This window comes from Dromaius novaehollandiae, chromosome 1 (assembly GCF_036370855.1).
Source record: "Dromaius novaehollandiae isolate bDroNov1 chromosome 1, bDroNov1.hap1, whole genome shotgun sequence".
NCBI classification, from domain to species: domain Eukaryota; kingdom Metazoa; phylum Chordata; class Aves; order Casuariiformes; family Dromaiidae; genus Dromaius; species Dromaius novaehollandiae.
Genome location: NC_088098.1, coordinates 199,850,482 through 199,874,973, shown reverse-complemented (window position 1 = coordinate 199,874,973; position 24,492 = coordinate 199,850,482). Strand labels below are relative to the sequence as shown.

Sequence of the window (24,492 nt, the reverse complement as noted above, 5' to 3'; positions counted from 1 at the left end):
CTCTGAGACATCTCAGTTGCAAGCAAAGTTGAGGACAGATGTTGTTTCAAATAAAGTGTAATATACTACAATGTAAAATGCTATATCCTTCACAATAGTAGACATCCAAGCCAGGCACACAATATTAGCACACATTTTTGACCCTAATATAATTTTTCTTTATGTTTAAGATGGGGATAAATACATTAATGTTTGTGAAGCTCTACTCTGCCAGTGGTGTCATAGGTAACTTATTTAGAGCATGGAACAGTGTTTCTTAAATAAAGCACGAACCATATGCCCTATTATGAGAATAAAACAAAATGCTGAAGGGCATTCATGAATGTCATTCACCCCAAATGCTGAATGAGACAGAGGCCTTATGGAAAGGAGTATTGGTGCAATTAGGGAATATGACATAACACATATGCTCGAAAGTGCCAATGAATAACTAGTTCAAGGGGTGGAAAGCATAGGAGCACGTCTAAAGGTGGGAGCACAGGATGGGGATTTCTGAGTCCGACTCAGCATGAGCTGACGAAGTGGGAAGAGGAGCTGTTTGCTGAGCTGCACATAGGCAGTGTGACCCCACAGGCAGTGTGACTCCAGGATAGGAGACAGCAGCTCCGGGGACTGAAGGGTATGGGAGGTGGTTCTCAAAAGCCGTTTCAGGAATTAGCTGTGATTTTAACAGCCGGTGTTGTAGAACCAGACTGAAGTTAAGTTGCATGGGCAAGTAGGGAATGTTGCACTTCTTAGCCTTTAAGCATTTGACTTTGCAAATTTACTTTTGCTTAATTACTTTTTCATGCATAATATATATAAATTTATAATTAGGAAAATAAGAATGGTTTGGCATAAGATGAAAAAAGTGTTTGTGAAAGAAGATTACATTTTTAGAGTAAGACAATGGAGAGAAGGTACTTTAAGAGGTATTAAAAGGGAAGGGTGGAGCTTTGGAGGACCACTAAAGTAAAGAGAAGACTGCAATAGACTCAGAATTTAAGGGGCTACTAGTGAGGGGACTGAAAGGGGGGACCAGGGACTGGTTAATGCAACAAACAAGGGGAAAAAAAACTTGGCAAATGTGAGAAAGAGGATGCAATAACAACAATAGATATTTAAAGAGAAGAACAAGAATTTTAGCTTCCTGGACACAAGCAGAAGTCTCATTTTAATAATCATTGTAAAGGAAGAAGTGGTAAGATTAGTAAAGAGTCTTTAGATGATCTCATCACCCAATCTTGTCTTTGTGGAAAACAGGTGGATCCGTCCCATTTGTAAGACCCTGTGTGGCACAAGTTTTGAGACTCATGGCAAGTGAGTGACACGGCTACTTAGCATATCCTCCCATCCTCCTTTTAGCTCAATGAAGTCCTGGTGGAAAGATCCTGTAGTAAATCTCCTGGCTGTGTCCTGTCCTGGCTGATTTTTCCAAATGGCCCTTTAGCATATAAAATAGCAATACTTTAATCTAGTCTGAAGGCACTGATGACCATGGCATACACCTCATCCAAAAGGAAAGGACAAGTTGCCAAAAAAGCAACTTTGTTCACTGCTAGAATAGGCTGAGACACTTCGAATGAAACTGAACAAAAATGTCCTTGCTTTGAAAATGAAAAAGTGTGCAAAAATTATTGATTTTTTCATTTTTTTCTATGAAATACATATCAAAATACTGCCAAAAACATTGTCAGAATGATTTGCAGCATGGAAATATTTTGATTACTTTTAATAATTTGATTTTTAAATTAAATTTCCTAAGTGAATTCTCTTCAAAGATCTTTAAAAAGCTGACCAATTTTAAGTCTTATGAAATAGAATTTGCTTCATAATTTCATATTTTTTTTTCTCTCAACTACCTCTAAACACCATTAATAACTGGTTAGAACCTACACTGTGAATCTCACTAAGATAAAGAAGAAGCCAGATTTTCAGTCAAAAACTGCTAATTGCTTTTCATATATATATATATATGTATAGCACCACCTTGATTTATGTAGGCTAGCGGTACAGTTTCACAAATGGCATACGCATTGTTCCCCTGTGCTTCCCACCACACCCCCTTCTCTGGAGCTATCACTCATTTGATTGCACATTCAGCTAGATGAACTTGTTGATCCCATGGAAAAGTGGCCAATTTTTAGCCACATGAATACTCATGTTAGCATAAGAAAGGTGACAGAAATGCATAGCCAGTGATGGAGGAGATGACAAGACCACTACTTCTGGCAGCAGCTTTATCACACAGCAGCTTAAGCCAGTCATGAAACCACACCCTACACCTTATCCAGCCTGATCTCATTCAAGCCCCGTTGTACGACAAATACCAGGAAAATGAAGGAAAACCATATGCCAGATCTAATGGAAAGAAACAGACTTGAAGGTTCCTGCATACTGAAGTCCTCTCTTTCAACATTGTTCTTACAGACACCACAGGAAGAGATGTTTAGCCTGCGAATAAAAAGAATCCTATTAAGGAAGGTTTGATTTAACAAATCTAATACTTGCTTCACTACTTGTGATCAAATAGTTTCTAAGCTTCTCTAATGAAAACTTTGTAAACAATTGGATTTAGAAGGAATAAGGAGTTTTCTTTATATACATGCATACATACATATAAATATGCTGCTCCAAAGTTAGGTTACCGTAACATGAGAGGCTAGGTTCATGCAACTCCCTCTTGCTGCAATGAAGTGTCTTTTTCCACTCCCTCCTCCTTAAGGCTGCTTGGCCCTGTATGCTGTCTTTGTGGGGGCTGTGGTACCTGTCTGACCAATAAGTCACTTCAACTCACTAAGCTGGCAAAAAGCTATTCAGTTCTTTCTTTTTTTTCTTGCTTAGCTTACTAGATTGGAGAACAAATGTTACTAATGGTGGCAGGGCCCCAGATATAGCTGAATGTCATAGCTGGCAGCTTTTCTCAGCAAATATCACTTAACCAGCGTGAAATGATGCTATTTTAGACTTGGGTTTATACTTGAGGATAGTATAGAATAGCTAGTTGTAGAAGATGATCTTGAGCTATTAGTTGATTCAGTCTAAATGGAATGGAAAGTAAACAAAAGCAGGTCTTTATGTAAGTCGGTCTGTGTGGTTTCAGTAAGGAAAATTTTGGTAAACTAAAGCACCTAGTTAATCAAGTCAACTGGACTGAGGAGGTCAGGAGTTTGGAATGAACATGGTTTGCTGTTCCTTCAAGTGGCAGGCGCTAACACGGCACAAAGCTGCACACTAAGCTAGCAGGACAAACCAGGAGGAAGCATGCTCTGATGTAACTACATGAAACAAATAACTCAAAAAGGTAAATGAGAATAAGAGAGCCTTCAGGAAAAGAAGGATTGACCATCAAGAAAAGTTTTGCTACAAGTCAAGATGCATAGGGATAAGATGAGATTGGCCAGAGCAAAATAAGGGAAATGGCAGCAGGTAGTACTGAGTGTCAGACTGGAGGCTGTCTGCTAGTAGATTTCTTCAGTTGTTCTTGGGATTGATCTTCTATTTGGCACAGAAGACAAAATACACTTATTGCATTGGCTGGTTTCACAAAGCTAGGTGGCATCATCAACACAGAGCAGCAGTGTGATGTCATCTGGAAAAGCAATGAATGACCTTGACGATTGAGCTAATGGAAACAAAACAAACCGCCATAATACAAAATGCAAGGTCGTGAACTTGGTGGCTAATAAAAATTCTGCTTTTAACTAGGAACTTCCCAATAAATGACTGAGGTAGAAAACAACGTAGGTACTACTAGAATGGTAGTTGGTCGTTATCTAATGTAACTGTGCAAAGAAATAAGTGTACACCTAAGATTGTGATATTTCCTGGAGATATGGAAATATTAATGTTCTGTACGATGTACCGCTCCAATTTAAAATTAAATATTATGGGAATTTGAACCTATATTAAAGAGAGATGAACTCAGACTGGGAGAAATGGAGATAAAGACTAGTAGAATGATCAGGGGAATGAAGATCTGTTGTGTGAGAAGAGACTAAAAGATTCTTGTTTAGTCTAGCAAAAGGAAGGCTGAGAGGGAATATGATTACTGTCTATAAATATAGCAGGGGGTAAACACCAGGGAGGGAGAAGAGATATTTAAGCCAAAGGACAAATACTGGCACACGAACAAATGGGTTCTTGAAAAAATTTAGTCTGGAAATTAGAAGAAGGTTTCTAACCACCCGAACAATGAAGTTCTGGAACAGATTTGCAACAGGAGTAGGGAGTAAATATATCGAACTACCATCAAGATGGAGCTTGAAAAGTTTCTGGATGGGATTATATGACATAGTTTCCTGTAATAGCAAGAAACTGGACTCAGTGACCTAGGAAGTCTCTTCCAGTCTTAAGGTCCTGTATTCTGTTTTGCACTGTCATTTTTTCTCCATAGAGACAGGAAATTTATACAACTAAATCTCTCAAATGTTTAAAAAATAGTAACAAAATTCTATGCAAGTAAAAATAATTGTGATTATTGCAAAGCTCACTAAAAGTGATTTAAGAATAACACTGTATTGGATAAGTATTACAATCTTAGTCTTTATTGTATTAGAATGTCTTTTAAGGAGAGGTTGCCTAGTGTAGAGCGTTGGTTGTTCCTTACTTTTTCAAAGCCGAAATATGGAATGTGGCATAAAGGTCATTTCAAAGCATATTATATTATGTAATGAATAGCAATCTTATAGTACCCATTGGATAGTGTATATTGTCTCAATAGCTGACCTTTAGAAAGATCACTTTTGGTTAAATAAGATAACTTCAAATTAAACAGCTGCATGCAATTTATTTTTAGATACATATTGATTTGTTTATAAATATTATGAAAAGTATATGTACCTCAAAAACCATAATGAAAACCACAGGTAATGTTTTGTAGAAAGCAATTTTTCTCAATTCTGCACAGTATGGGGTCTGTTATGTACTGTACAAACATATACACACATATAGTCCCTTTTCCTTAAGAGCTCTAGTTTAAAGAACATCTGAAATGCCTAATGAAACTCAAAAATCAGAAACCAATAGAAGGAATATTGTAAAATAAAATCAAAATGATCAGGGTGTTAATAACCACAGGTATTGTAAAATCCTAAGGTTCGTTCTTTTTACTTTTTCCTTCTACTACTACTTCTTGAAGTTGTGTTGGGAAACCAAATAGTAGACCAGAGTTCTGTTATGCCATGCCCATAAAAATATGACAAAGAGACAGCAGTACATGTTCCATAGACAAACTTTTTCCACATCTTCCTGCTCCTTGATGGAGAACAAAAATGTCAAGGAGGATTGGGGCTAGGTTGAGGCAAACAAATGAGATAAAGGATAGGAAAGAAAGAGAAATGTTGGCAGAAATTGTAGGGGAAAAATAGGGAAAAGGATAAATAAAACTGTATGAGGCAGATCGAAAAAGGATTGTGGGGAAGGACAAGATAGAAGTCAGCAATGACATAACAGAAATTTGGGGGTTACATATTTTACAAAGGATTAGACTCCATTTTCACTTTCACATGTTGTAGAAACACAGACATTTTTATAAACATATGTTTTATTTGCATTCCAAACATAAAATTTTCCAAGCCAGTCTTCAAAACAGTTGTAATAAATGGTGTTTTAAAGAGTTTCATGAACCGCTACTTTCCAAATGTTACATATATGAACTACTGAAGGACACCTTGTTCAAGTATTTCCAAATTATGTATGTTCAAATCTGACTGTACATCATTTTAAGGTTGGCTTGGTAGTGTTCTTGAGATCCCTGCTAAAACATAAACTCTCTAAAATTTATCAAATTACTTCTTCTCATTTCAAATTCTGTTGACTGCTTTTTGACACTATTTTACTCCATAACACATAGAAGGGTGTCATTCTTCATGTTAGTCTTCGATCATTCTCTTGGTCAGCTTTGTTGAATTTATCTACTGGCAGTCAGTAAGTTAGAACTTTTACAGTGAAGTTGTTGACATCAGGCCTGTCTATGAAAGTAATAGTGTGGAGACTAAAAATACATCAGTTTCAGGTCTGTGGTGTTCATGAAGAGGGTTTCACGGCTTACTGTTTGGGCTAACATTAGCTCTTTCAAACCATAAAACAGAATTACTTGATCCGCGTCATTAAAAAAATAATCTCAGTGATGCATGGTTTTACAGATGAAGAAGAACTTACTAAGTGTTTAACTTTTCCCCTCACTTTCTGCTGCATTCAGTTGAAAAATTAATTGAAAAATATGTGGCGTAATACATTATTTTTGTCTGTGTTTGAATATATGAATTCAAAAATAGGGTTATGTGTCCATAGGGGGACTAGGGTTTACTAGGATTACAGTTTCATATATAAATACGTTTCAGTACAGTTCCAAAATTGCAAGCTAAACATTAACATACCTGTTCAAACTGTATATTCTAAAATGTGAATGAAAATTGTCTACATTGCTATTTAGCTAGTCCTAGGCAACAGTTAGGTAATATCCATTGTTAGGGCAGTGGTAAAAGCGAGGTGCTCTCTGGTTACTTTTTTGAATGACTAAGTAAGAATTATAGGTTTCAACAACATGTTCTAATTCAGAAAAGCACTCATTTTCTGTCCATTTCTGTTAATCAAAGCTCTCAAAAACAGGTGCTTAAGTCTTCTTGAATTTTTTGCTGAACTTCACCAGAACTTAAATGTTTACCTGTAAGCAGTATTCAAAAACATTTTCCTGAGATGTGCAACTGGAAAGGTAGGGAAAATACGTAAAATGACTTAAAACGGCTTTCATTTTTACCAAGTGAGAAGACATTCAAGGCTAATAAAGGAAATGGTCAGGAAGCAGCTGACCTGATAGAATGTATGACATTTAATATTGAAATTTCAACAGTTGTCTGATTACCATTAATTTAATTAGCTGGCCACTGTTATCTTGTAGAACGAGGTCTATCAATCTCCAGGGCAAATTTGAAGAGACCTTCAAAGCAGGTTATGATTACTTTCATTAACATTTTCTTCCTTTATAGGTGTTGTGGTAGACATGTAATGTGGTATTCCACCATCAACTTGCCACCTTCTTTCAGGCATGAGCAATGGCGGTGCAAGCGCTGATCCACAGGCCGCCATAGCCGTGAGGTAACTCCGTCCCCCCACACCAAGAAGCCCTCTAAGCTTCCTCACACAGCTAGAAGGGTGTGAAAAAAATCATTAAGTCCCATCAACAGCATACAGTAATAGCGTGTCCTAGAAGCGTTTGGCTTGAGCTGTTGACTGAAGTCTGTCTCAGGGTGGGACTGTTAGGAAGGCACGAGATGTACTGATGTGACACGAGCAGATACAGAATTTCTGGTCTCTCCCACACACGAAAATTACTGCCCAAACTCATCAAGGGTGGTAAAGAAGGCAGCCCTTAAGTGACTTCTGCTGCGTCCCCGAGCAATGCTCCTGCGCCGATTACCCAGGCTGATCCCCCGGGGGCTGCGAGCGCGGGGTGGGAGGCTCCCCGCAGTCGCGCCGAAATGGCGCCAGCGGCTTGAACCCTGCTCCCTACCCATGCGACAGGCGGTCTGCGGGGGGCACCGCACCGCGTGGCTGACGCGAACTGATACCGGCTAGAGAAGACAGGGCGGGTACTTGCTCTCTCTTTCTCCCTCTTCTGGGCAGAGGAGGAGGAATAAATGGGGCAGAGCGGGATTAGCTAGCAAGACGGCAGGCTGAGCTCTCCAGGTCCTCGAAGAAGCAGGCGTGAGCGCCATGGCCAGAAAGGGGGGACGCAGCCGCGCAAGGCGAGCGCGCATCCTCCATTTTGGCGGAGGGCGGGCGCAGAGCTTGGCTCCCGGCGCCTTGCTCCCCTCGCGGCTCTGCGCACTCCTCCCCAGCCCGCGGCAGTGCCCGTGGCGCCCTGCTCCTCTTCCCGCAGGGAGCGGCGCAGAGGCGCCTCAAATGGGCGCCCTGCTGCGCCTCACGTTGGTTTGAATTGGTCCCAAGCTCCCCGCAGCGGCATCCGACAAAATGGAGGACGTCACCACTGCTATCACCACCACCACCAGCAGCTCCTCCAGGAGCCATGGCGGCGGCTGACATGGCTCCCTCCCCCACAGGGGGTGGGGGCAGCAGGGCGTCCAGAGCGAGGGCGGCGAGGAGGCTCTCCTCAGGGGGGCAGGCTGTTGGTGTGTGGGGGAAGCTCTGTCCCTGGGATATGTGCGCTCTCTCGCTTTCCTGTGTGGGAGCGCTTCCATTATTCACACTCCGTCCCTCATGGAAATGGCCCCAGGTTCACAGTCCTGCCAGAGGAGGAGTGGGGCGGGACCTGCAGAGGGCTATGGATGGGTCCTCCCAGCCCTACTTCTCGGCGACAGGGGGAGGGGAGGGGGCAAGAGGGAAAGATCAGCCCATGCCCCACGGCTGGGGCTGTTGTGCCCATAGGGACTCAGCGCAAGGCTGGGATGGGTAGTACAATCTCCTCCCCGGCAGATGGCTGGAGGAGCATGGCTAGCCTAGCACGGCAGCAGTGCAAACTTCTGCAAGTTGCTGCTGTCAAACAGCTGTACTGAGAGCCCGAGCGCAGCCTCGCAGCCCTTAAACCCGGGTAAAGAGCTGGTGGGCAATGATTCGGGTTTCTCAAACCTGATGGATCAAAGTGGGAAGAACTCGAGGCATGGCCAGGAGGGAGATTGACAGTTTATAGGGTCAACCGGCTGCGGGGTGCTCCGATGGACGGGCAGCCCAGCCAATCAGCTAGCCCAGCGCGAAAGCCCGCCCTCTGGGGCAGCCAATGGCGGGGCAGGGAGGCGGCCCTTCCCCAAGCTCGGTTGGCCCTGTCCCTCCTCCTCTTCGCTAGCAGCTGCGCCTAGCCCGGGACTGGACCGAGTTAGAGTTGAGGCGCCGGAGGAGTAGCGCAGAGTGCGTGCGTCCCCCGCGGGGGGGTCCGTGCCTGCGAGTGGCGGGGAGCCGGGTAAGGTGGGGGCGCGGGGTGCTGCGCCCCGGCGGCGGGCTGGCGGCCGGCCGGCGGGGCAGAACTGCCCCCAGGGCGGGGATGGGAGAGCCGCCGCCGTGCCTCACGGCTACCCGGGCTAAGTACCCCGCTGTGTCGTCGCCGCCGCCGCGCCGCCACCCCTCGCGGCGGCGGAGCGGGCGCCGGGCGACGCCGGGGGCAGCCCCGCGGATAACCACCCCGGCGCGGAGGTGGGCGGCGGGGGCGAACCGGGGGCGCTCAGGGGCAGCGAGGAGGGGGGGCCGGGGCATTTGGGGGGAGGGCCGGGTCTGCTTTAGCGCCTCCTATTTTAACTCCCTCCCTCCTTTCCCCGCCGGGCCCTCGGCTGTTGTTCTGCCCCGGTGCCTTTTTCCCCCTCCACCCACCTCCCTCGCCGCCCCCGCCCCCCCCGCGGGAGCCTCCCTCCTCTGCCCGGCGCTGCGCTCCGCGGCTCCTGCTGCCGGCGCTGCTCCCCTCCCGTATTGTTTGGCTGGGTCTCTCTAATGGCGGACAGGAGGCGGCAGTGCTGCCGGCCGACTGCAGGGGGGCAAACCCCAGAGCAGGGGCAGCTGCCGCGGGGGCGCCGCTGAGGGGTCCGCGCCCCCCGGGGCGCCGGTTCAGGGCTGCTCTAGGCAAGTTAGCAGGTAACGTTTTCCCCCCGCCCCGGGAAGCCCCCGCTGCAGCTGCGCCTGGGGCGGCTCCTCGTAACCGCTCGTCGGAGCGGGTGCGCCTGAAGAGTACCCCACAGCCCACCGGGGAGGGCAGCTTCTTTTATTATTATTATTTTTATTTACTTATTTATTTATTTTAGCGCTTGGGATTAGAGGGAAGTGGTGGGTGATGCAGGCGGTACCTGCCCTGGCCAGGCGAAGGAGGTCCTGCATGGGGGCGCTGCCCGCTCCTCGGTGCCCCACGTAACCCCCTGTCTTTCCCTTAGGCTCCAGCCCAGTTTGGTGCAGCCTTGGCAGAGACCAACAAGGAGAGGGAGCTCTATTGTGAGTGCTGTTTATGTATCTATTTCTGCCTCAACTAGACCTGCTCAGGGAGGGCTTGACCCCCACCGCCACCCCGCTTAGCCTCCGGGGGCTGGGTGGGGAAATTCCTGGGTCCAGCAGCTGCCGCCTGGGGCGAAGCCCCGGTAATGGCTGTGAGGCGGCTCCTCCTCGGGGTGGGCGCTGCTGCTGCAGACATCACTCCTGCAATACCAACTCCGGCAAGCAGACGACGGGCTGCTGCCGCTGCTCACGTTACCCGGCTCAGGAGGGAGGGGGAGGGCATATTTCGGGTGCCCTCTAGAGTTTTAGAGCGTACATTAAAATCCATAACGAGACAGCTTTGGCCATCTTTATTTTTTTTCCCTCTTTCTCCAATCCTGTATCCCATGTATCTTGAAGCTAAGAATGGGAATGGGAGGTTTAAAATAACCCAGCAATTTGTGGAACATACTCCAGTGTCTGGCCTTTGTGCACTTGGACCAGTTCTTTGCACTTGTGGGTTTGCTTGGGCGATTTTGTTGGGTGTCTTTGCCTTTGTGTGTGCTTTGGCAGTACTTCTGAGCCATCCGCTTTGCCCCTTCCCCAGAACGCTGGAGGTCACTAGGGAAACCCACAGCTTCTTAGTAGTGATCCTTTTCAGTGTTTTCATCTGTATGGGGTTTTCAAAGCAGATTGTGTTCTCTGGGTGCTAGGTCAGCTAAGGAGAGACCAATTACCAACCTCTGTACACAGGACTGGGGAGTAATTTGACACTGGGTTGTGCCCTTTTAATAATGTCCTTTGCCGCACGTGGAGGAAAACAGGGGTTCTGAAATTATGAAGTAGTGCAGTGAAGACGAAAGTAACACGGTGGGTATAGACGTTTTAGGAGCTCATGAGTTTGGATGTGACTGTTGTCTGCAGGCTCTCGTCACTAGAGGCCGCTGCAAAAAGCTTAGCTAGCCCTGAAAGATCTGGTTAATAAACGTGCAGCATACAGAACAAAACAAAAAAGGAATGCGTACTTTGCGCTCTAGGTTCTTGACTTGAGGACAGGAGGAATTGAGGTTCTTGTAATATCTTCAACTGCTTGCATCTTTGAATTTTTTTTCCCTTAACATTCTATGTAGTAGATTTTCCAAATTTACATAGCTTGCAACTTATTTTGCTGTTCTTGGTGGCTTATATACATAAAGAATAAGTGATTCTTTGCATAACACCACTGCTTAGGAGGAAAGGTATCAAATTTTGATTTTGATGAACTTTTAAAATTATCAACCTTGTGAAAAACACTTAAATTTGTTTAGCTTGTTATATTAATAAAATGGTCTGTTCTAATCTTTGACTTACTACTGTATTTTTTTAAAATTTAATTGTAACTTTTTGCATTTTATTGCATTGTGGAGGTAAGACTACTATCTGATTTTACTTCTGACTCATTATACAATCTAGATATTCTCTTTTTTTTATGCTACTTCTGCAGAAATAACCTTTTTTTTAACAATAAGTAGCAGTGACCAATGCAAATAATACTTTGGAAAGAGGAAGATTGCTGTGATGGAAAGGACTGAGAAAGGATGTTATGTGCTGATCTCAAAAAAAATATTGCAGCTATGAGTGCCTGCATATGCGAAGATGAAAATATCGCCAAGAACAGCTGTATGGCTAAGATTTAGTAAACCTGGATGAGTAGTTGCCAGCTGGTTTGTGAAGTAGACTAGTTTTTTGCACAAAGGCTTGATGACACATCGTCCTCTACCAGCTGTGGTGGTGGTACAGCCTTTCTTTCAGCACATGGCTTGAGGAAAAACTTGTGTATCCTATGGCATGTGATAGGCCTCACAGTTCCATGTGGGAATGTATTCAGTGCTACTGCTGCATGGTCATCTCTAGGAACCAAACTTCTCAGCTGTGATAATTTGTGAAATAGAGGTGATGATGGAACATATATTAGATATTTGGAGCAAATCACTTTTTTTTAATAAAAGACTGTCTTAATTAGAGTATCTGATAAATTTGATTTACATTATTGATATTAATCCGCTTTGACCCCAGCAACCTGACTGCATTTTACTGTTGCTTTGGAATAGTATGCTAAGAGGGATTTGCATCAGCAAGAGTGTACAAAGGCTGGTGAAAAAGTGGAAGTGATCTTCTGCAGAACTTGTGCAAGTGTGTGGAAGGCTGTGGGACCAAAAGTAATATAACCTCCTTCAGATTTTTGCTGGCTTTCTTTCCTTATCTGTTATTTTTTGTCCAGTGCTGTCATGAACAGTCTTGCATTGTTACAGTAGCTTTCATTTTGGTTTCAAGGACTAAATAGAGAATTATTGAAGTTCCATCTACTTGTGTGGTAGTTTGCAACCAATTAATATACTCTGCAACAAGAGCAGAATGAAAAGTTTTGTGAAGTTGTTATAGAATGTATTATTACTAATGGAAAATCCACTGTTCATGAAGAACAGCTATTTTGTTCCAAAAGAACTACACATCACAAATAGCAATGAAGTCAACCTAGCTGTGAAAAAGGGTTAAGATTTGAAGTTCAGAAGACTTGAAAAGACTGGCCTAGTAAGCTGCCCCTTCTGAAGTGTTTGAGATAACGCTTGCCTCATGATGCTCTTAAAACCCTGTATGCAGTATGAATTTTCTACTAAAACTGAAGTTGGTTTATCTCAACAGTTGAAAGCTTTTATTTTTTTTCTTCCATTCTCCTTTCTCCAACTTCTTTTAACATTAAGCTTTGTTTTGTGATTTAGTCTTACTAGGCGTATGCACCAAGAAGATAACTGGGTTTCTGAGGGATTGGAGTTCAGAGAAAACTTAGCTTCTCTTCCATGCTTGTAGTCTATCCTACATGTTGCTGACAAATATTGCTGGCAGTAGAAGTTAGTTTGGTATATGAATGTTTTGCTGAATTTAGATTCTAGTATCAGAACTCTTCATTTTGGACCAATGTTTGCGAGCTTTGTCAGGGTATCTTCTGTATTTCTAAGAGAAATCTTAGAAGGGAGTAGCATGAGACTTGAGGAATACAGTGGCATGGTATGTTCTCTTCAGTTAATGTGTAGACTACATAGATTTAAACTCTACTTCTGTGTGCTCAGTTAGATTTGGCAGTTTAAAGGGTTTTTTTTCTTTTACTGAGCTTCCAGAAACAATCAACTTTCAGAGGAAAAATATTATTAACCTGTGAAAGTCTGTTCCACTAGAATTTAATGGGATTCGCACAAAAAAATATTATACACCTGTATGGATGAGAGCATCCACAGTTACATTAGATGGGATCAACTGAAATTAAATGTTTTTAGTGTACTTCAAGGCTTAAGCCAATCAGTGGCTGTCCTTCATGGACTCGTTAGATTGTAATTGTCCACTAAGTGCTTCATGGATTAGACATGTTGATGATTACTGTAGTTTGTGTTTCATTATGCTCTCAGGACAAAGTTATTTCAATTAATGTTTATAAATTTGAATTCATTGTCTGTATTTACTAATCCAACATACAGAAAATGAAAAAAGGCTTTTCAGTTTATGGTCAAATGAGGGTCTGTGTAGTGGCATGGTTGCTGCCAGTGCATTTCTGAAATTGCTCTTTGATTGAAGGATATTTACTCCATGTATGCTTGCTCTAATGCTTAAACACTCTGTATCATCTCTCTGGTTCCCAACTGTTTCGGAGCTGCCCTCGCCATAGCATTCTTCTCTGGCTCTGCCACCATCAGCCCCGAACAGAATAGTCTGATGGGGGTTGCACAGGTTCTTCACTGAGGCAGGGGATTCAGAAATAAGTGTTCATACCTCCTAACTGCAGTCCTCACTTGAAATGTATTTGGGCATTACCAATGGTGCCTGCTTGACTGTTTGGGGAGCTCTCCCCAGCCATATTGAATATCAGTAACAAAAAATTAAAAAAAAAAATCTTGTTTTACTTGAAATAAACCAAGTAGGCACTCTACATGTAACTGTGCTATAGGGCCCATAAGCTTTTTACCCTAACTCTTAGAGTATCAGAATCCTTTGGTTTGTATTGCTGTAACTTCCAAAACCCATAATCTCTACATTTGTGTACCTAGTACTGTACAAAAATCCACCAAGGCATAGTCCCTACTCATTGGAGTTTTCATTTCAACATGTACCGGCACATGTTAAGCAGGATGTCGTCTTAATTTCACCTTTTCCCCTATATAATAGACTATGTAAAGTAGCAATACCCATAATTGTGCACTCTCTAAATTCATAGGACAATAACTGATTAAATACTTGCACCATAGCTCACCAATCTAACTCTTGGGGGCGCTACAAAGAAAGCAGATCATTAGGAGAGGACAGTGGCGTTATGGAAGACTTCATACAGGTTTCTGCATGCAGCTTCCTCAGTTTCGGTCTTGAGAGATGGCATGGGGAGGAAGAGGTCAAATTGAATATAACTGGTGGCATAACAGACAAGGAAAGTTTTTATAGAAATACAGCTTTAATTTGTCTTTATGTTGCTATATTTGATGGCTTTCTTCAAGCAAAATCAAAAACTGAGCTAAACTGGATTTGTGTGCGAGAGGTAGTTTAACTTGTACTTTCTCAGTGCACATTCACATTATGGTTATGATGCTATGCTAGTGCTCATTGAAAGTATGGTGTTAACCCAATAAATCTACTTTTAGCTTGTAAATGAGATTTTGAGCTTGTCAAAAAAGAACACTGACTTCCTAGGAGTCCACTTTGAGATGTCTTAAACAGACTGTGGACAGGATTTTTTTTGAATTAGCTGTATTGTGGCACTGTCACCAGTCACCCTTAGAAACAGGGACCTATTTTTTTCCCCTTCTGACTTCTTGTTGGCCACATAATACATATTAGCCTCTTGTTGTCTTTTAGCCTTTTCCGTGTGTGGTATAACCACACTGAACTTAAAACAAAAGACCACTCATGATGCAACTGTTTCTTTGTTGTTGTTCTTTAAAGTTTAAGCTTGGGGAAAATGTTACTACTTTTTGTAGTTCTTTTCCTTTAGATCAGTGCACGCCCTCTCCAGTTTGGCATTTGCCTCTAGTACTCCATGAAATTTCTCTATAATTTACCTTGCTAATCTCATTCATAAACTCAACTATCATCTCTGTATGGATGACCTTCAAATCTCTCTCTATTCCAGAGTTGCTGCTTTCTATGCCAGATAAATCTTAGTGTGTGCTTCTGACATCTCTTTGTGGATGTCTGACCTTTAGCTCAGGCTAATATTCTGAAGGCAGTCCTTCCTCCCCCGAAAGGAAGACTGTCCATGCTGTCTTTCTGTCACTTGTGGATGGTGTTGCCATCAGGTCTCTGCGTCAAGCCTGTAATCTAGCCATTGTTTTAGACACAAAGCTCCCTACTCTGCTAACAAATTGCACTTTTTTTCCCCCCACGTAGTAAGCTGTAGCTAAATTGTTGCACATAGCTAAATCTCGTATCTTTTCTTTAATCTCTGTATCTTGTGGTAATGCTTTTAACAAATACGATTCTGCTCCATTGTTTTGGATTCAGAATCCTGAAAAAGTGTTTTCTTAGCCTTCTGCTTTGACAGTCTGGTCTCTGCATCTTATTTTATGAGAATAAAAGTAACAAATTACTTGCCTTTAACTTAAAGGTGGGACTTAACTACAAAGGGACTTATCTATCATTTCTCGTTGACGAGATTTTAAGTGCCATGTAGAAGGCTGACGTTGTGGGCAGTTAAACACTTCAGTTCATTCTCCTATGATTCTCCTCATACTTGGAAGAATTCCCTGTGTGCACCCTTTAAAGCAATTCCAGCCTAGTAATGCAGAAGCAGCAAACTTTAGGAAAGAGTCTCCTAAAGCAAAATCGCCTTCTTCCCTCTGCCCTGGCACCCAAACACCCCATCCTTAAAACAAGATCCAGTTCTAACCATTGTTTATGGTGGTGCTGTTGCCTTGTATTCTCCTTTTTGTCGCTCTCCATCTGTTGTCCCTTATGTTTAGATTGTTTGCTTTTTGAACAGACAGTCTTATTCTGTGTTTTTACAGTGGCTAGCATAATGTGGTCTGTGACATGGGCTCCTAGGGGCCTGTGATAAGAGATGCATGGATATGGGTGTATTATCACTGTCATTTAGGCCTGTTCTCCTACTCCCCCCCCCTCCTTTTTCTGTGGAAAGAATAAGAAGGCCTAGTGTTGTGTTACACGTGAAATGATTGCACAGAATTTTATTTGAGCCATAACTTGAGTCATCAGACTAATATACCAACTAATACAAATTTAGTAACTTTTACTAAGCTGGAAGAACAGATTGACAGTTACTAGGTATCTTTTAAGTTGTTATTAGCTAATACATCTCTTGGGATTTTTGGAAAAATGTTCTTTCAGAGGATGAGGTTTTGTTTTAGTGTATGGTGCCTCATTAAATTAGCCAAACTACGCCTAGAAAAGTAGGATAAGAGGTTTTCTATATTATATACAATTTAAAAATGCAATCTGGAGGTGGCAGAAATTGGAGAGAGCAATGAAGGGAAGGGTTTTTTTGTTTTGTTTTGTTTTAAATGGGATGCAGATGTCGAATGTAACCTGAGATTGTTGCCATCATCATCCCCATTGGCCATCCATGTATACTTCTATCCAAGGAATTACCAAATAGAAATACTGAGATAACATGGCTAATATTGTGCATGGTACAACAATTATGACTGAACTTAAATCCATCATTATTTAATAATTAAAAATAATTGGAGAGTTCAGAGAAAATGTACAAGAATGACTTGAGTAGAAAATGTTCTGTATTAAGAGATTTCAGAAACTCAACCTTTTTCTCAATTCAGCTAGATTATGATGAAACTTAACCCTTCTCTGAGAGAAACTGTGCACAGAAGAAGGATATATTAAATAGCTGCATGTTTTTTTTCCCCCTTCTATGCTAAAGACTTAATTTCTGTGTGTTGATTCTTGCTTAAGCAATGCAAGGTCAGGGAATAGTGTGTAGTCTTTCAGCAATTAGGATAACTAAGAGCTGGAATAACTTATTGAGGCATCACTTTCTTCTTTTTAGGCAAGAGTTTAAAGAGGATTTGAAAAGCTCACCAGTAGCGAAGTATATTGGATCTTTAGGAGGACTGGAATATACTTTGTGCAGTTATGGATTTGAACTCATAAGACAAAATGTTGACTTAGAACAAATGTTATATAATTTTCATGGGGTTGATTTCAAATAAGCATATATGCTTGGTTGCATGACCTTTTAAACCCACCTAAATCAGGGCTGTCGTTGTCTTTTCTCCTTTGTATTAGCCCTGGCTTTCTCTGTCTTGGGGGTGGGATGGGGTGTCAGTTTCACTCCATGAATTGACCCAATTTTTTTTTTTCATGGGAGTTGTGTAAGTGTTGCCTGGTGCTTTTTTTTTTTTTTTTTTTTTTTTAACTTCTACTTTCTACCACTTTAGCTTTGTTGGCTGGCTGGCAGTTAGATCACGTGAGCACTTGGTGTAAATGGGAGAAAGGAAAGAGCTGATTGAGGAAAGGGAGAGAGGAGTGGGAAGCTGACACCACAGATGTCCTGTCCTAATCTGGATGTGTTTTCTTGTTGTAGGACTGCAGCCTTAGCAAAGAGAATATGTTTCTTGTATGTGATTAAAATAAAGCTACTTCTTATTTTTCAAAACTAACTGAATTGTTTGATTCCATAAACTGGAGTCTTGATTGCATAATGTAACTTATTACCAGCGAGGGAGTACAGCTGTGAAAACCTATCACACCTGCCATTCTGACCATACCCATTCTTGCAGTGGATCCCATTTCTTGTCAGCCTCACTTCAACATAGAACTTCAGCTTTTTTTGTTTGTTTTTGATTCTTCCCCTTCTTTTTCTATCTCATTTTGTTAATGGTGTGAATATGATTTTCTTCCCTTCATTATTCTATGACTCCATGGGTTCTGTTTGCTTGTAGTCCACCTGGGATTCCCTCCAATATCTAGCATAGTATACAAGTACTCTCTTGAATTCTGTTTTTCTTGTTTTGAATTGCCAGATGTGTCAACTACTCGTCATTGAAGGCAAACTGTGTTGAAGAAGCTTGTCTGTACTTGGCCAAAAGTGTTGTTAGCCAATATTTGGGTATTTCTTGGTGATGAAAAATATCTGGATGGATGTTAGTCCATTTTCTTATAAGCTTTTAAAGTAACCATGTACAAACATCCTGTTAGCTTACAAACTATGTGGCATGGTAGTTTTTCATCCTTTTCTTTGTGATGTCAGGCACTGAGACACCACGTATGCCATTAGGCATGACGGTTATCAGCTATTCATGCAGAGTTGCTTGTTTTGTATATATATGGGGGTAGATTGCCTGCTAGTTTAAAATCAAAATACCTTAAGCAAAAGCACAAATGAAGAATAAAATTAAATATGCTTGTTGGCAGCCAGTAAAGTGTCTTCATTTGTAAATTGTATGTCAGCAATACAGGCTGAGCACTGACTGGATAGAAAGCAGCTTTGCAAAAAAGGACCTGGGAGTCCTGGTGGACAGTAAGTTGAACTTGAGTCAGTAATGCACCCTTGCAGGGATGAATATGAACAGCATGCTGGGCTGATTTAAGACTGTAGCCAGCAGGTTGAGGGAAGTGATTTTTCTCCGGTTCAGCACTTGTGAGACGTTATCTAGAATGCTTTGTGCAGTTTGGTATTGGTCCCTCCCCCGCCAGTACAATTAAGACATTTACCTACTGGAATGAGTCCAGCGGAGGGCCACCAGGGTGGTTAGAGGGCTTGAACACATAACAAGGAGAGGCTGAGGACCCTGGGTGTATCCAGTCTCGAGAAGAAAAGGCTGAGGGGAGATGTTAATTGTGGTCTTGAACTACTTAATGGGAGGGTACAGAGCCAGGTGCTTCTCAGAGGTGCACATTGATAGGATGACAGGACACAGGCACGTGTTGCCACATGGGAAATTCTGAGCCTATATATGAGGAAAAGAATTTCATAATGAAGATAATCAGGTCCTGAAAGAGGGTGCCCAGAGAGGCTGGGGAATTTGCATCCTTGTAGCTACTCAAAACAGTTGGATATGACGCTAGCAACCTGACTTGACTTGAGAAATGGATCTCATTTCTAATTTGTCACTGCTCTGAGCTGGGATGGAATTTGATAAGATGACTTCCAGAGGTCCTATTCAACATCAGAAATCTTATGATTCTAATTAAATTTGCAGTGTTTAGGCTGTCTAAATACCATTTAGTGACCAAGATGTTCTCTATAAGATATGTAATTCTTTAACTGTAGGTTAACTTGGGCACTTAAAGTCTTAATTTTGTATTAGAAAAAAAATTGCGCCGTCTGGAAAAAAGTTTGAAATTATACATGAAAATGTAAGTGCGCAAAACATTGTTTAAAGACTTTGTTAAAATTACCTTAGATGTACTGACTTTTTAAAAATCAAATTATATTTTACAGGAAAAGCTAGCTTCTTAATAGAATTAATATTACTTTAGCAAATAAATTGGCCTGTTTCTGGACATGCGGGTCTGCAGGATATATTAGAACTAGTAGATACCATTCTCTTACACCTGAGATGTCTTTTCCTCTTTCCTGTCCATAGTTGGTTTTTGAACTTTGGGTTACACATTATAAACGACCCCCAGTTTATTGTAACTTTACAAATTCGAAAAATAGCATGCTACTTTTATATATTAGGTGCTTACTGATCAGTATAGGTACTATAATCATAAGAAGTTGTATCAAAAGATATACCTGATGCAACTACCTCTTATGAAAAATACAGAAATAGATTATTTGCTTAGAGTTAGAGCCTTTTCTCATTTGTGTCTATACTACTTTTAAATTTGCAAAATATGTTGTAATACATTTGTTACCCAAATGAAGTGAATACTTCCAATTCTAGTTTCTAGAACCTGGAACATATTTAAATGCTGTTTTTAAAGGGTATTACGTATGTTGTGTATTACTGTCTCAATTTAATCTTTCAAACGTTAGCAAAGGCTATGGACTTCGTAGATTCGAATTTGGAATTAGTTTTTATTAGTCCCCATGGAATAAGCATAAGGTATGTTTTTGAAATGTGTGCTGTGACCCACTGATAACTAAGTATCGGTGCTATGATTAATTCTGTTGCCCAGTCTGGCTGTATAAATAACTTTACTATTCTCAGGTCTGTTTCTATTCTAGCCAGTGAATATGTACTTTTTTCCTACTCCATATTACATTATTTTTAAAAATTAAGATATGTCACATAAGTTTGTCTTCTTTGCATGCTATATTAAGGCTGCTTTCTACTTATTTCTTTTTTTTCCTTTTCCAGTGTTTTACTTGTCATTTTTCCATTTTCATATCTTTAGCATAGTGTTTCTCTTCTGTGTTACTCTAATGCTCCCTTTCCGTTAAGGTCATCTTCCAAGTCTGTTGCTGCAGTCTAATGTTCCTACATGCATTTGGATGTAACAAATAGATAAGCATTTGGATATAACTTCTTCTGTGGGTCCTTGCGGTTTTTTTGTGTCTTATTCCATCATTCTGTTCTATTTATAATAAATTAAATACTAAAGCAGCATGTTACTGCTTGAGTAGTAGAGAGAGAGATAATTTACAGTTTACCACATCACACATTATGGCTTTTAAGGCTAGAGGTGGTTCCAGGTTCTTGCTGATCAGCACCTTTTCATGATTAAACATCCATGAAATATTTTGAAAGTATGTGTATGATGGGGAATACATATCAATATGGGTATCCTAAGCCTTATGCAAATCATAGCATTTACTATGTATTTGCCGTGAATAGCTAAGCTAGTTGCTGCTTATTTCCCCGTGAGTAATCTTGAAAATGTTATGTGGTAGGTGTGGATAGGCATGCATTCAAAATTCACCCTGAATAGACTGAAATTCAAGATTGACCCTGAATTCTTATTCTGTTCATGCATATAGGGAGCAATTCTCAATGCTGGTCCAGTAGGACCACCAAACAAAGAGGCTGTGTTAAATAAAGCTATTCAAATGTACCTGAAATTGTCGGTTGGAAAGCAGGTGTCAGCATTCACAGGTAACATTGATAGCTACAGTACAGCTAAGGTGCTTAGGATATATTGAAGTCTGCACTTCCCTATCTCTCACTTTTTGGTGATCTTTAGTTTGTGTGTAAATAGTTTCACTTTTGAATAAACCCAAAATTTATTGACTCAACTGATCTGTTTCTTTCACTGCATAGATGCTTGCTTTCTTTTTACTGTTTTGGATGTTATGTTATATAATGAATTTTAGTAAGTTAATTTCTTCAGTCCGTATCAGTCTTTTGAAAGTCCTACAGAAAGAATGAAATTTGAAGCAGATTCCCACTTACTGAAAATAAATTATTCTAAACCAAACGATAGAAGAGAAAATTGTAAAAAGTGACGTATCCTCTTGTTTGCCATGAAGATCTTAAGAAAACTGCCATTAAGACTAACAGTAGTATTATGGCATAGGATCGTATTCCCTACCATCTATACACTTGCTTTGCATTCATATCATTTGCTCGTTATTACTTCCAGAGTTGTTGCACTTTTATTGTAGTCATAAATTGCATTGGAAAGTATTTTCTGCATGTTTTTGAAACAAAAATGTTAAAAATTCAGACCTTCCGGGGAAATATCCTTAAGTTTGCATTTTACCTTAAGTTTTTAGCAGAAGTGAGCGTTTTAAGAATCCAGATTCTCATGAATGTCCCTCTTGTGAGATGGCTGTCATAGCAGTAAATGTTTAGAGGTTGAAGAAGTAATGCTTTATTGAGTTTTAGGCTTCAGTAGCATCTCTGGACTGAAGTAGTGAGATTTCAGGCATTTCTAATGATGATACTCAGGCAATCAACAGATTAGATTTATGAACCTAAACTTAAATCTCCTATTACTGAAAGTTTTTACCTGTGTTCTGAAAACAACAATGTAACACTAATCCATCGATGTATTTAAATGTTATTCAGGCTCTTCATTAACAGTTACCATTAATGTATGTAATGTTTCAAGAAAATGCATTTTGATGCGAGTTTAGCTTTAAGTATATAAGTACTTATGTTGAACTTGCTAGCATGATTCGTGTGCAAAGCTGGTTGATATATTTGCCACCACCGCCTTACCTTAGCATGCTAGGCTTGCCTAAAGTCTTAAAAGTTTCAGATACCTTACTGATAATTAGTGTGATCAGTGGATATACATACATGCTAATACTCAGTCTGTCTTGTTGCATTGGTGTGCTTCCAGCTTCCTTGTCATTTAGCACACGCATTTTGGAATAAGACTGTTTTTCACATGTGAATTGCTGTCAAAGTAGTGTAGTTCAGTCTCTGGCTATCAGCCTGTCATAGCTATCCCGTCCACAAAAACGATTTCTGCACTGGAGTTCAAAGCTGTGGCACCGGCCTTCTAATATTCAGGCACAGCTGGTAGTGCTGCTGCACAGTGAATGTGGCTTGGGGAGCTGATGGGGCTGAAAAGGACTTCAGAAGGAAGTGCTTTGTCAGCTGGATCGACTTTGGTTGTGTGTGTGGTTGCAGAAACAACTGTGTCACACGATAGCGCAATGAAATGGTGATGTGGGGTGCAAAAAAAGTCTTAGGTAGTATCAGTAATGCAGAAATGCATAGAGAAACATAGCTTGCTTAGTAGATAAGACCTGGAATACTGTTAGGGATTAGAGAGTATAGTTGAGGGAGAAGGGTCATGAACGTTTTTATGAAAACACGATCATACTATTCTGTCATGTTGAGAAACTAGCTCCTGGAGAGAGGAGTCAAAGGCATTGGAAATTTAGGATTTACAGAAGTGAAATTAGGCAAGGTGGAATTCTATTTTAACATCCTTCCCCATCCCCACTGTTAGTAACTAATGCTTTTGAGAATTAATTACCTGTTCTCCTTGCCTGCCGCATTTTCCCTTTAGGGGCTTAAGAGAAAGAATGGGGTAGCCACATCTTAGCTCTTGAGAGACTGTGGACCTAACAAGTAGGTGGACCTTTAGAAGGGTTAAAACTTCTGTTGTAGGCCATGAGGCAGAGGTTATGGTAAATCAGAGCAGCCACATATCTGAAGCATATCCTTGCTTAAAGTGCTAGAGTTCATAACTAGATATCCCTCAGGAAGGATAGAAGGAGAAAACACTAAATGATGAAAGTATATAGTAAGAATATTTAACAAACAGAATTTTATTGTGTGATTTCCTGCAGTAGCAGAATTTTGTGTCTGATGTCCTAGGAGGGCCCTACAAATTTATTGTTGCTAACGTAGGATTGTACCCGCATAGGCTGTCCATGCATACAGTGTATATTATTTGCTGCATAACTGAGACTGCAGTAGCAGCATTCCTGTGTAGTTTAAAGCTGATGGAAATTGCAGTCCTCTAAAAATGTTTGATTACTTTTTGCTGTTCTCTAGCATTTTCAACCTTTTTGGGTGGGTATGGTTGGGCTATTAGACTGCCTTCAGCTGTAGAGTACAACAGCCACTTAAAGGTGGTTTTAATTGGTATGTTTTTACTTTGTGTTTGGGGTGAACTGCAGCATGCATTTGGTCAGTTACAGGGGTTCCGTGCATGGCTCATATCCCAGAAAGCCATAGTATTGCATCTGGTTGTGTAGGGAATGTAACAGACCTGAGTCATAGCCAGAAGTTACACTGTTAATCTGGAGAAATGGCTTCTTGATAGTTACATACAGAGAGTCTTTACCATAGACTGAATTTCTGATAATCAGACTTATGAAAAGTCAAATGATAAATAAAAGGATTTCTCTAATGAGGAAGGGTTAGAACTGAATTTAAGAATTAAAATGATGTTACAGTGAAAGGAACAACAAGGTCAGTAATTGATCGGTAGTGTCGTAGAACTTTGAGATGAGTTCAGAGTAGTCTCTTACCTCATTATTTTGATTAAATATTGATTGTTGTTGTTTTATTTTTTCCTCTCCAGATTAAAATCAACTGTACAAACATAGGCCAAAATTCAGATTTTGGCAAGTAGGTGAAACACTCATGAGACTACTGCCATTTCTTTTGTATATAAGCATATTATTATTACTCTACTAGGTTAGAGTAATTGCTGTACTAGGTTAGTAGACAGTTCAGTAATCTGTTTGCAGCACTGAGATCTAGGAGTAGGAACTTGGCAGGTCTAGTGCGATTTTTCTGCAGGTGTATTCTTCTGGCTTTTGCAACTGGCTGTTTAAGGAGTTCCTGATTGTACAGTTGCAATTGGACTGCTGTGTTTAATGGTTGTTAATGTATTTATTTTCATGAGTTTGCCCAATCCCTATTTGAACTGATTGGATTTTTGGCCTCTGTAGCATTTTGTGGGAGTCACTTTCACAATTAAGAAAAGAAAATGTTTTTCTGCAGAATAGATTATTAAATGTATGTAATTGTTTAGTTGGCTGCCTTTATGTTTGTATGTTACAAGACACTGGGCATAACTTCCCATTTGTTCTTGGTATTCTTTGCTTTTACAGATTTATCATTTCATCATCAGTTTTCTGTCTTTTGAAAAGAGAAGACTTTTCCTTTAATATGAATAGTTCATGTAACTCATCTCTCTTGTTCAGGAGTGACCTGAACATCTCTTCTTGACTTTTAAAAACAAACACAAAGA

General features: G+C 40.9%; 1 protein-coding gene across 6 annotated transcripts in view; it reads left to right on the top strand.

Moving 5' to 3' along the window:
* The first annotated feature begins 8,732 nt into the window (after positions 1 to 8,732).
* The window catches only part of ZMYM2 (zinc finger MYM-type containing 2), a 90,378-nt gene continuing 74,618 nt past the window's right edge, over positions 8,733 to 24,492 (top strand). For 4 of the 6 annotated variants that reach the window (XM_026112106.2, XM_026112109.2, XM_026112110.2 and 1 more), the window contains exons 1-2: positions 8,733 to 8,896; positions 9,852 to 9,909. The gene's annotated coding sequence lies outside the window, so the exon portion shown is untranslated. Of the gene's footprint in view, positions 8,897 to 9,307; positions 9,559 to 9,851; positions 9,910 to 24,492 lie in introns of those variants that run through there. The other 2 variants (XM_064505034.1, XM_026112107.2) reach the window with 2 other exon arrangements.